Source organism: Leptodactylus fuscus, chromosome 11 (assembly GCF_031893055.1).
Source record: "Leptodactylus fuscus isolate aLepFus1 chromosome 11, aLepFus1.hap2, whole genome shotgun sequence".
Classification (NCBI taxonomy): Eukaryota; Metazoa; Chordata; class Amphibia; order Anura; family Leptodactylidae; genus Leptodactylus; species Leptodactylus fuscus.
The window spans coordinates 76,576,634-76,590,458 of NC_134275.1; the positions used below are offsets into that span (position 1 = coordinate 76,576,634).

Consider the following 13,825-nt stretch of genomic DNA (forward strand, 5'->3'; position numbering starts at 1 on the left):
CTATATATCGTTACAATAATGTTTAACTTTTAATTGTCTGCAAATTTATATATGGTAATGTTCATGGGAAACCCCTTTAACATATAGCACAGGTGAAGGGATGACGCTGAACATTGACTAATGACTTTCCCCATGCTGTGCTGCTCTATAATAACATATAATATCAGCTGCTGCTCTAATAGAGTGTAAGGACCCTGTGCACACATGACAGTGGGCAGTGTAAGTTCCCGCCAGTACAGGCTACACTGTACTCTAGAAATGCAAACCAATGGAAACGTGCGGAGTTTCTGCATCCTGAACCATTACATTTTAATGAAGGTCAGAGATTGCTGAACATATGTCTGTTCCAAAGTAATTTGCTAGGCTGCCTTGTTAGATGTGGCTGCGTTCCGACAACCAGTGGCCTATACATCCAAAGCCTTGGTGCATACTGACTCACAGGAGAAGAGGGAAAAAACAGGGAAGAAGTGTCTTGCAAAATAAAATGCACATCCCTGTCTTATAATTATACCCCGGGACGCTGCACATCAGAGACCGGCACAAACACCCATGTGAGGAAGTCACAGCACGAAGTGGCACACATTCCCAGCAGAGCACACACGGTAACACACAGGAACACACACAAAGCTGTATATAAAACACACAGAGCTCTGTGCAGACGCCCACACAGACACATTGAAATGCGCCGGCTCACAGCAGTGAAATCATTCTATACAAGTATATAATCCACCCACACACAGTCATGCAGCCTGCAGAACATACAGGTACTGTACTGTATAGAGGCACAGGCCATGGAGATACAAGGCACACAGCACTTCATATGCACACACACACATATATATACAGCGTGCACACACACATATATACACAGCGTGCACACACACATATATACACAGCGTGCACACACACATATAGACTCGCAGATCCCTTTGCACAATCCCAACCTATTAATTTATGTATCAATCTGTTCATTACCATATGCTGCTGAAGAAATGTTAATCCTGCAGCATGTTGTAATACAAGCCCTCCCCAAACATCCCTGGTCAAGCACAAGGTGCCCAGCTCTGCCAGCTCCAGGGGGCACAATTATAGAAGTTCCCCGACCCCGCTGCAATCAGACATACAGATGTCAGTACAGATAGACGCACTTCTTCTGCCACGGGGATGCTACAGGCAGGGGACACACATGTGGGCACACTCAGGTACGACACATCAGGCTTCTCTCTCACCTCAAGACTCAGGGAATCTTTCAGTTGCCATCAAATTTCATGTTCAAGACCTTGAGTAGGCCCAAGCTGTGGATGATGAACCCCAAACCAAAGTGAGGAGGGTGCGGGGGGGTGATAGGGTGAAGGGAAAGGGGATAGGGGGTGCAGAGCAAAGGTGCAAGCAGCGGTGCAGAGCATGCAGAGCTGTGCGCTGAGTTGGCAGAGCACAGATGAGTGTCCACTACAGGTTGGACAGTCCAACATGAGCAGGGTGTGATGATCTGCAGTGTAAAGTAAGGCACGATGGTAAAGGCATGCAGGGCAGCGAGTGCGGTGCAGGGTGTCCGGTGCAGAGTGTGCGCTATATGCAGGGTGTGCAGGGTAAGAGGCCTCCACGTTACCCAGCTCCCAGGACCAGCGAGCGCTGCATCCTTCCGTATTCACAGGGATGTCACTGTGAGCGTGGTAACCAGGCAACTGTGTGCACGCCCCCTCCTATCACAGGGACACGCACGGGGGGAACCGCTTAACTACTTCACAGACAGCGAGGGGGAAAAACGGAGAAGAAAACGGTGACGGCAAGGAAGGAAACGCAATCTAAAATGATGAAGAGCGGAAAAAGGAGAGAGATGGAAGAAAAGAGAGGACAGGAGAAAGTGGAGATGGGCAAGAGACGGAGGATGGGGTGGAGGGATGGACAGGTAGAGCGGAAGAGAGGGAGGAAAATAAAGAAGGGAAATGAGAGATTTGGAGAGAGGAGAGAGTTGAGCTGAGCGAGAAACGTCTCTGTTACTAAGCAACTGTGCGCGTACCCTGTCCTATCACAGGGAGAGAGACTGACACACATGGAGGGAGAGAGACTGCAGGATGGAGGAGAGACTGCACGGACAGGAGGAGAGGGGGCAGACTGACACACATGGAGGGAGAGAGACTGCAGGATGGAGGAGAGACTGCACGGACAGGAGGAGAGGGGGCAGACTGACACACATGGAGGGAGAGAGACTGCAGGATGGAGGAGAGACTGCACGGACAGGAGGAGAGGGGGCAGACTGACACACATGGAGGGAGAGAGACTGCAGGATGGAGGAGAGACTGCACGGACAGGAGGAGAGGGGGCAGACTGACACACATGGAGGGAGAGAGACTGCAGGATGTAGGAGAGACTGCATGGACAGGAGGAGAGGGGGCAGACTGACACACATGGAGGGAGAGAGACTGCACGGACAGGAGGAGAGGGGGCAGACTGACACACATGGAGGGAGAGAGACTGCAGGATGGAGGAGAGACTGCACGGACAGGAGGAGAGGGGGCAGACTGACACACATGGAGGGAGAGAGACTGCACGGACAGGAGGAGAGGGGGCAGACTGACACACATGGAGGGAGAGACTGCAGGATGCAGAGAGACTGCACGGACAGGAGGAGAGGGGGCAGACTGACACACATGGAGGAGAGACTGCAGGATGGAGGAGAGACTGCACGGACAGGAGGAGAGGGGGCAGACTGACACACATGGAGGGAGAGACTGCAGGATGCAGAGAGACTGCACGGACAGGATGAGAGGGGGCAGACTGACACACATGGAGGGAGAGAGACTGCAGGATGGAGGAGAGAGACTACATAGAGAGAGGATGGAGAGAGACTGCACAGCCAGGGGAGAGAGACTGACACACATGGGGGAGAGACTGCACAGCCAGGATAACAGGGGAGAGAGACTGCAGGGAGACTGCACGGCGAGGAGAGACACAAGTAGGATGAAGGGAGAGACTGCACAGACAAGATGAGGAGAGCCATATAGGAGAGACAGCACATGGGGCAGGTGGACCAGAGAGCAGAAAACTCACAGACCCCCCCTATAGAATATATAGAGACAGCCACAGAAGGTATACAGACACCTAGAAAGTGAATGGAGATTGTATAGGGACATCCCTATAGGAGGTAAAGATCCCCCCAATAGTGTATAGCACTCTCCCTATAGGATATATACAGATCCCTTATGTAATATACAGAAACACAAACACATATATATTATGCTTGTATAGAATGTAATCAGATCTCCTATAGAAAGTGTAACCTCTATATAATACCTGGGACTATCTAATAGTATAGAGACCTCCCTATAGAATACATACAGGGGTCCACAGGGAATGGTGAGAGCTTTCCCACTATGAGCTTGTATACATAGGGAGTCATCAATCACTATATGCGGGCGGAGTAATCAGGACTCACAGGCTCTACTAGTGGGCGGAGTTATCAGGACTCACAGGCTCTACTAGTGGGCGGAGTTATCAGGACTCACAGGCTCTACTAGTGGGCGGAGTAATCAGGACTCACAGGCTCTACTAGTGGGCGGAGTTATCAGGACTCACAGGCTCTACTAGTGGGTGGAGTTATCAGGACTCACAGGCTCTACTAGTGGGCGGAGTTATCAGGACTCACAGGCTCTACTAGTGGGCGGAGTTATCAGGACTCACAGGCTCTCTCTACTAGTAGACGGAGTTATCAGGACTCACAGGCTCTCTCTACTAGTGGGCGGAGTTATCAGGACTCACAGGCTCTCTCTACTAGTGGGCAGAGTTATCAGGACTCACAGGCACTCTCTACTAGTGGGCGGAGTTATCAGAACTCACAGGCTCTCTCTACTAGTGAGCAGAGTTATCAGGACTCACAGGCTCTCTCTACTAGTGGGCGGAGTTATCAGAACTCACAGGCTCTCTCTACTAGTGAGCAGAGTTATCAGGACTCACAGGCTCTCTCTACTAGTGAGCAGAGTTATCAGGACTCACAGGCTCTCTCTACTAGTGGGCGGAGTAATCAGGACTCACAGGCTCTACTAGTGGGTGGAGTTATCAGGACTCACAGGCTCTACTAGTGGGCGGAGTTATCAGGACTCACAGGCTCTACTAGTGAGCAGAGTTATCAGGACTCACAGGCTCTCTCTACTAGTGGGCGGAGTTATCAGGACTCTCAGGCTCTCTCTACTAGTGAGCAGAGTTATCAGGACTCACAGGCTCTCTCTACTAGTGGGCGGAGTTATCAGGACTCACAGGCTCTCTCTACTAGTGGGCGGAGTTATCAGGACTCACAGGCTCTCTCTACTAGTGGGCGGAGTTATCAGAACTCACAGGCTCTCTCTACTAGTGAGCAGAGTTATCAGGACTCACAGGCTCTCTCTACTAGTGGGCGGAGTTATCAGGACTCACAGGCTCTCTCTACTAGTGAGCAGAGTTATCAGGACTCACAGGCTCTCTCTACTAGTGGGCGGAGTTATCAGGACTCAAAGGCTCTCTCTACTAGTGGGCAGAGTTATCAGGACTCTCAGGCTCTCTCTACTAGGGGGCGGAGATATCAGGACTCACAGGCTCTCTCTACTAGTGGGCGGAGTTATCAGGATTCACAGGCTCTCTCTACTAGTGGGCGGAGTAAGCAGGACTCACAGGCTCTCTCTACTAATGTATGTACACAGTGACGTTACCAGCAGAATAGTGAGCACAGCTCTGGAGTATAATACAGGATAAGTAATGTAATGTATGTACACAGTGACTGCACCAGCAGAATAGTGAGCGCAGCTCTGGAGTATAATACAGGATAAGTAATGTAATGTATGTACACAGTGACTGCACCAGCAGAATAGTGAGCACAGCTCTGGAGTATAATACAGGATAAGTAATGTAATGCAGGTACACAGTGACTGTACCAGCAGAATAGTGAGCGCAGCTCTGGAGTATAATACAGGATAAGTAATGTAATGTATGTACACAGTGACTGTAGCAGCAGAATAGTGAGCGCAGCTCTGGAGTATAATACAGGATGTAACTCAGGATCAGAACAAAGAACTATTTTTACATAGTGACTACTTCTACAAGTAACCCTATTTCCCTATACCATTTATATAATATACGATCATTTATAGAAAAATATTAAATTAGTTTAAAGACTAAAGTCCTGAAATGTACACTGAGGATCTGAATCCCCCGGTTGATAGTGAGAAGATGTACAAATGACTGTGATTAACATTTATGAGGCCTTCAGGTAGAGGGGATGAGCATATATTAAAGCTTCTCTTTACAGCCTGAAGATTGCAGCTGACAAGTACCAATTCAGAGAGAAAAGATCCAACTCGGAGTCCTGATCCCTCCCCCACCCCTCTGCTCTATATACTGCACACAGTGCTCATATCATCCAGGAGGACTAACAGGCCATTTGCACAATATACAAATAAAAGTGTCTCCCTCTACTGGTGGCATCCCTTAGGCTTGGTGCTGGTTAGCCTCCATGGCCCTCATGTTTCTGTGTCGAGTATGATGTCAGCTCCAGGGTCCGGCATACATGGGTCCAGATCATTGCATCTGGCACTGTAGTATCTGTTAGTACAATAAGTGTCCTTTACCACTCCCAACTTCAGGAGAGATCATTGAGACAAAAACTCCACCAAATGTCTCACATACGGTATGTACAATCCATCAGCAACATGCTGACAGACACACCTGGAGCAATACACTATATGCTAATGCTGTATATCCTACTCCATGAAGAATTATTTCTATGTACTAAGTAACACACAAATTCTATCTACTAATATTATAAATGTGAAAGTTTATATGTTTGTTCCTCAATCGCGCAAAAACGTCTAAATGGATTTGAATGAAATTTGGCACATAGACTGTAACCTCGATTAACACATAGGCTGCACTCACTATTCTTCTGGTACAGTCACTGTGTACATACATTACATTACTTATCCTGTATTATACTCCAGAGCTGCACTCACTATTCTTCTGGTACAGTCACTGTGTACATACATTACATTACTTATCCTGTATTATACTCCAGAGCTGCACTCACTATTCTTCTGGTACAGTCACTGTGTACATACATTACATTACTTATCCTGTATTATACACCAGAGCTGTGCTCACTATTCTGCTGGTACAGTCACTGTGTACATACATTACATTACTTATACTGTATTATACCCCAGAGCTGTGCTCACTATTCTGCTGGTGTAGTCACTGTGTACATACATTACATTACTTATCCTGTATTATACTCCAGAGCTGCGCTCACTATTCTGCTGGTGCAGTCCCTGTGTACATACATTACATTACTTATCCTATATTATACTCCAGAGCTGCGCTCACTATTCTGCTGATGCAGTCACTGTGTACATACATTACATTTCTTATCCTGTATTATACTCCAGAGCTGCGCTCACTATTCTGCTGGTGCAGTCACTGTGTACATACATTACATTACTTATCCTGCATTATACTCCAGAGCTGCGCTCACTATTCTGCTGATGCAGTCACTGTGTACATACATTACATTTCTTATCCTGTATTATACTCCAGAGCTGCGCTCACTATTCTGCTGGTGCAGTCACTGTGTACATACATTACATTACTTATCCTGTATTATATTCCAGAGCTGCACTCACTATTCTGCTGGTGCAGTCACTGTGTACACACATTACATTACTTATCCTGTATTATACTCCAGAGCTGCGCTCACTATTCTGCTGGTGCAGTCACTGTGTACATACATTACATTACTTATCCTGTATTATACTCCAGAGCTGCGCTCACTATTCTGCTGGTACAGTCACTGTGTACATACATTACATTACTTGTCCTGTATTATACTCCAGAGCTGCGCTCACTATTCTGCTGGTGCAGTCACTGTGTACATACATTACATTACTTACCCTGTATTATACTCCAGAGCTGCGCTCACTATTCTGCTGGTACAGTCACTGTGTACATACATTACATTACTTATCCTGTATTATACTCCAGAGCTGCGCTCACTATTCTGCTGGTGCAGTCACTGTGTACATACATTACATTACTTATCCTGTATTATACTCCAGAGCTGCGCTCACTATTCTGCTGGTACAGTCACTGTGTACATACATTACATTACTTATCCTGTATTATACTCCAGAGCTGCACTCACTATTCTGCTGGTGCAGTCACTGTGTACATACATTACATTACTTATCCTGTATTATACTCCAGAGCTGCGCTCACTATTCTGCTGGTGCAGTCACTGTGTACATACATTACATTACTTATCCTGTATTATATTCCAGAGCTGCACTCACTATTCTGCTGGTGCAGTCACTGTGTACACACATTACATTACTTATCCTGTATTATACTCCAGAGCTGCGCTCACTATTCTGCTGGTGCAGTCACTGTGTACATACATTACATTACTTATCCTGTATTATACTCCAGAGCTGCGCTCACTATTCTGCTGGTACAGTCACTGTGTACATACATTACATTACTTGTCCTGTATTATACTCCAGAGCTGCGCTCACTATTCTGCTGGTGCAGTCACTGTGTACATACATTACATTACTTACCCTGTATTATACTCCAGAGCTGCGCTCACTATTCTGCTGGTACAGTCACTGTGTACATACATTACATTACTTATCCTGTATTATACTCCAGAGCTGCGCTCACTATTCTGCTGGTGCAGTCACTGTGTACATACATTACATTACTTATCCTGTATTATACTCCAGAGCTGCGCTCACTATTCTGCTGGTACAGTCACTGTGTACATACATTACATTACTTATCCTGTATTATACTCCAGAGCTGCACTCACTATTCTGCTGGTGCAGTCACTGTGTACATACATTACATTACTTATCCTGTATTATACTCCAGAGCTGCACTCACTATTCTGCTGGTGCAGTCACTGTGTACATACATTACATTACTTATCCTGTATTATACTCCAGAGCTGCGCTCACTATTCTGCTGGTGCAGTCACTGTGTACATACATTAAATTACTTATCCTGTATTATACTCCAGAGCTGCACTCACTATTCTGCTGGTGCAGTCACTGTGTACATACATTACATTACTTATCCTGTATTATACTCCAGAGCTGTGCTCACTATTCTGCACTATCCTATAGAAGGACAATGGTATTTGGCATTATTTATGGCTCACACAAGTCACCGGCCTTTCCCTTCAGAGTCCCAGCTCCGCTCCCTGTATCCTCGGGGAAGGCGCAGACATGCAGAATTTTCCCCACATCATTCAGTATCATTCTCAGGTTTCGGCTCTCTGGACTTCTCTCCTATTCTGGGACTTGTAGTTTTAGGGGTTAAATATAGGAAAGGCCACAATTTGCTGCAGACTGAACATTTCCACATCATTTTCCACCTCCATGGACTAAAGTTATCTGCGAATACTCCGTCACTTTGTTCTACCATTTAGTTCCATCAGGTCTTATGCTCTAGTCGCACCCAGAGCTGCAGTCATCCTGCAGCGACATCCCATAATACCCTGCCATTGTAGTAAAGCCACTAAACACAAGTTCTTATAGTGTTCCCATATCAGAGCTGTACCTCCAATAATGCACCTCTACACCAGGACCCCAAATCTAGAGAATGTCAAGTCTTGTCCTGACTCGGAGTTGGGGTCCCCCTTCTCCCCTCCCATCTAATATCCATGGTGACACTGGAAGGAGCTCCCTCTGGAGGACCACTGATGCATTACACCATGTCCATCAGTTCCTTAGGACGCCATATCATTTTCTACTGTCCTTGTAGTGGGAGATTCCCATGTTGATCATGGGGGGGGGGGGGGGGGCAATGCCTTTACATGATTGTCTAGTATCCTGGAGATGCCAACTAGCCATGTCCTTACAGTTATTACAGCCTGGACCATCTGGCCCATGCCACAGGGATCCTGCAGTAATACTGGGCACAGCGGTGGGATCAGGTGTACATGGCAGCGCTGGGGTATGTCAAGGGTTAACAGCGGCAGTTTGTGTTGCTCGGCTGCGCCCGTCAGTCCCACCAGGCGCTACCTGTTTATTTGAGGCTTGTTCTCCCAGCAGGAGTCAGTGGGGTCAGCTAAGGAAAAGCTTCATGATGTGAAGCCTGGAAGTGTTTACTGTAGTGTGGTATATGGTGGTACGTGTCGCCCTCGCCGCAGCCAGGCCGGGGGGTGACTCGCCCCACAGCACTAGCCACCTGTGCACACTGGTCAATGACTAGTTAGAGAAGGGGCGAGTCTCATAGTTCTGTGACACCCCAAATTAGATTACGTCTCATATAAACAAATAGCATGCTGAGAGTTGTAGTGCTGAACAGGGTACAGACCTCCGATCTGGAATCTTCCTATTCTATAAATTAGAGACTACCCCAATAGAGTAAACTGAGTGGGCACCGCGGGGCCTGAGAGATGGCACCACCCTATACCACGGGGCCTGAGAGATGGCAGCACCCTATACCGCGGGGCCTGAGAGATGGCACCACCCTATACCGCGGGGCCTGAGAGATGGCAGCACCCTATACCGCGGGGCCTGAGAGATGGCACCACCCTATACCGCGGGGCCTGAGAGATGGCAGCACCCTATACCGCGGGGCCTGAGAGATGGCACCACCCTATACCGCGGGGCCTGAGAGATGGCAGCACCCTATACCGCGGGGCCTGAGAGATGGCAGCACCCTATACCGCGGGGCCTGAGAGATGGCACCACCCTATACCACGGGGCCTGAGAGATGGCAGCACCCTATACCGCGGGGCCTGAGAGATGGCACCACCCTATACCGCGGGGCCTGAGAGATGGCACCACCCTATACCGCGGGGCCTGAGAGATGGCAGCACCCTATACCGTGGGGCCTGAGAGATGGCAGCACCCTATACCGCGGGGCCTGAGAGATGGCACCACCCTATACCGCGGGGCCTGAGAGATGGCAGAGTATCCACCCTATACCGCGGGGCCTGAGAGATGGCAGCACCCTATACCGCGGGGCCTGAGAGATGGCACCACCCTATACCGTGGGGCCTGAGAGATGGCAGAGTATCCACCCTATACCGCGGGGCCTGAGAGATGGCAGCACCCTATACCGCGGGGCCTGAGAGATGGCAGCACCCTATACCGCGGGGCCTGAGAGATGGCAGCACCCTATACCGCGGGGCCTGAGAGATGGCAGTACCCTATACCACGGGGCCTGAGGGATGGCAGAGTATCCATCCTATACCGTGGGGCCTGAGAGATGGCACCACCCTATACCGCGGGGCCTGAGAGATGGCACCACCCTATACCGTGGGGCCTGAGAGATGGCACCACCCTATACCGCGGGGCCTGAGGGATGGCAGAGTATCCACCCTATACCGCGGGGCCTGAGAGATGGCACCACCCTATACCGCAGGGCCTGAGAGATGGCACCACCCTATACCACGGGGACTGAGAGATGGCAGAGTATCCACCCTATACCGCAGGGCCTGAGAGATGGCACCACCCTATACCGCGGGGCCTGAGGGATGGCAGAGTATCCACCCTATACCGCGGGGCCTGAGAGATGACACCACCCTATACCACGGGGCCTGAGAGATGGCAGAGTATCCATCCTATACCGCGGGGCCTGAGAGATGGCAGCACCCTATACCGCGGGGCCTGAGAGATGGCACCACCCTATACCGCGGGGCCTGAGAGATGGCAGCACCCTATACCGCGGGGCCTGAGAGATGGCACCACCCTATACCGCGGGGCCTGAGAGATGGCAGCACCCTATACCGCGGGGCCTGAGAGATGGCACCACCCTATACCGCGGGGCCTGAGAGATGGCACCACCCTATACCGCGGGGCCTGAGAGATGGCACCACCCTATACCGCAGGGCCTGAGGGATGGCAGAGTATCCACCCTATACCGCGGGGCCTGAGAGATGGCACCACCCTATACCGCGGGGCCTGAGAGATGGCACCACCCTATACCGCGGGGCCTGAGAGATGGCACCACCCTATACCGCGGGGCCTGAGGGATGGCAGAGTATCCACCCTATACCGTGGGGCCAGAGAGAGGGCACCACCCTACACCGCAGGGCCTGAGAGATGTCACCACCCTATACCGCGGGGCCTGAGAGATGGCACCACCCTATACCGCGAGGCCTGAGAGATGGCACCACCCTATACCACGGGGCCTGAGAGATGGCAGAGTATCCATCCTATACCACGGGGCCTGAGAGATGGCACCACCCTATACCGCGGGGCCTGAGAGATGGCACCACCCTATACCGCGGGGCCTGAGAGATGGCACCACCCTATACCGCGGGGCCTGAGAAATGGCAGAGTATCCATCCTATACCGTGGGGCCTGAGAGATGGCAGAGTATCCATCCTATACCGTGGGGCCTGAGAGATGGCACCACCCTATACCGCGGGGCCTGAGAGATGGCAGCACCCTATACCGCGGGGCCTGAGAGATGGCACCACCCTAAACCGCTGGGCCTGAGAGATGGCAGAGTATCCACCCTGTACCCCACCTGCTGGATTATCAGACATCAGACTATAGGACCCATAGCAGGGGCTTCAGAAAGCTATAAAACAGCTCGGACAGTGTCCTATCAGCGCTGAGAGTGTCAAACGGAGTAAATACACAACTCTGACCACAAGAATGATGAGAGTTATCCTTCAATGTACAGAGAAACAACACAATGAAGGATTACAATGGCTGAAATAGTCAGGAGAGGCACGGCCATTATATCATCTATAGAGAATAAGTATTATGTGAAACTAGCAGGCCATAATGAAGATTGCTACAACCAGCCTGCAAAAAATACAGCGCCCCCAGAGGACAAAGTTATTAGTACAAGTAGCAGAATTGTTACCTTTCCTCTGATTCTCCTAAATCTGCTGAGCAAAACTTCTATAGGAAGAAATAATGGGCAATACTAGCAGGTTAGTAAGCCCGGAGATCGTAGGGGTGGGGGTGGGCTTGGCATGGCCCCAATAACTGTTCATTTACTCATGGGATTCTGCTGGTTCCAATCTTTCATCGCCATGCCTGCCAATCAATCAGTGATACCATGTGGTCATGAAATACGGGCACGGTCTCTTGTAAGAGCCTCATTATATTATACAATCCTTGTTTAGTAATATCTGTATCTGCGAAAGCTGGAAAACAATGAATGTTATATACAGTGTTGGCCAAAAGTATTGCGCCCCCCCCCCCCTGCAGTATATCCTCCCTGTGTTTGCATGGGTTTCCTCCCATTTTACAAAGAAATACTGATAGGAAAAAAAAGTACATTGTGATCCCTATATCTTTTATCCCTATATCATATATCCCTACAGTGTTGGTCAAAAGTCTTGCCCCCCTGCAGTTCTGTCAGATAATCCTCGGTGTCTCCCAGATAATGATTACAAGCACAAACTCTTTGGTAATATCTTCATTTATTTATTATGAAAAAACACAAAAGAGAATGAAAAAAAGTCACATCATTGATCATTTTACACAAAACTCCAAAACTGGTCCGGACAGAAGTATTGGCACCCTCAGCCTAATACTTGGTAGCACAACCTTTAGACACAATAACTGCGCACAACCGCTTCCGCTAACCAGCAATGAGTTTCTTACAAGGCTCTGCTGGAATCTTAGACCCTTCTTCTTTGGCTCCTGCTCCAGGTCCCCCCTGAGATGTGAAGGGGGCCTTCTCCAAACTGCCATCAAGAGATCTCTCCCCCTCCCCCACAGGTGTTCTATGGGATTCAGGGCTGGACTCATTGCTGCCACTTTACAAGTCTCCAGGGCTTTCTCTCACCACCATTTTCTAGTGCTGACCTGAAGTGTGTTTTGGGTCCTTGTCCTGCTGGAAGAGCCCTGACCTCTGAGGGAGACCCAGCTTTCTCACACTGGGCCCTACATGATGCTGCACAATGTGTTGGTCGTCTTCAGACTTCATAATGCCATGCACACGGTCAAGCAGTCCAGTGCCAGAGGCAGCAAAGCAACCCCAAAACATCAGGGACCTCCGCCATGTCTGACTGTAGGGGGCGCCTTCTTCTCTTTGAAGGCCTCTCTTTTTCCTATAAACTCTATGTTGAGGCCTTTTCCTACTTTTGTCTCATCTGACCAGAGAACATTCTTCCAAAACAGTTTTGGCTTTCTCAGGTAAGTTTTAGCAAACTCCAGCCTGGCTTATGTCTCTGGGTAAGAAGTGGGGTCTTCATGGGTCTCCTACCATACAGTCCCTTCTCATTCAGACGCTGACACTGGATAGTACGGGGTGACACTGTTGTACCCTCGGACTGCAGGGCAGCTTGGACTTGTTTGGATGTTAGTCGAGGTTCTTTATCCGCCATCCGCACAATCTTGCATTGAAATCTCTTGTCAATGTTTCTTTTGCGTCCACATCTAGGGAGGTTAGCCACAGGGCCATGGGCTTTACACTTCTTGATGACACTGCGCACGGTAGACACAGGAACATTCAGGTCTTTGGAGATGGACTTGTAGCCTTGAGATTGCTCATGCTTCCTCACAAGTTCTCAGACAGTTCTTTGGTCTTCTTTCTTTTCTCCATGCTCAATGTGGTCACACAAGGACACAGGACAGAGGTGGAGTCAACTTTAATCCATTTCAACTGGCTGCAAGTGTGATTTAGTTATTGCCACCACCTGTTAGGTGCCTCAGGTAAGTAACAGGTGCTGTCAATAATTACACAAATTAGAGAAGCATCACATGATTTTTCAAATAGTGCCAATACTTTTGTCCACCCCCTTTTTTATGTTTGCTGTGGAATTATATCCAATTTGGCTTTTTGACAATTCTTTTTGTGGTTTTCCATTGAAGACACAATAAATGAA

General features: G+C 49.1%; 1 protein-coding gene across 11 annotated transcripts in view; it reads right to left on the minus strand.

The window, feature by feature from the left end:
• Window positions 1-13,825, minus strand: part of SYNGAP1 (synaptic Ras GTPase activating protein 1) — a 152,618-nt gene that overhangs the window by 53,971 nt on the left and 84,822 nt on the right. The window contains exons 1-2 of one of the 11 annotated variants that reach the window (XM_075259225.1): window positions 1,610-1,864; window positions 1,230-1,295 (exon numbers count right to left, since the gene is read on the minus strand). The exons of 9 other annotated variants lie outside the window; for them this stretch is intronic. The gene's annotated coding sequence lies outside the window, so the exon portion shown is untranslated. Of the gene's footprint in view, window positions 1-1,229; window positions 1,505-1,609; window positions 1,865-13,825 lie in introns of those variants that run through there. One more of the 11 variants, XM_075259224.1, reaches the window with a different exon arrangement.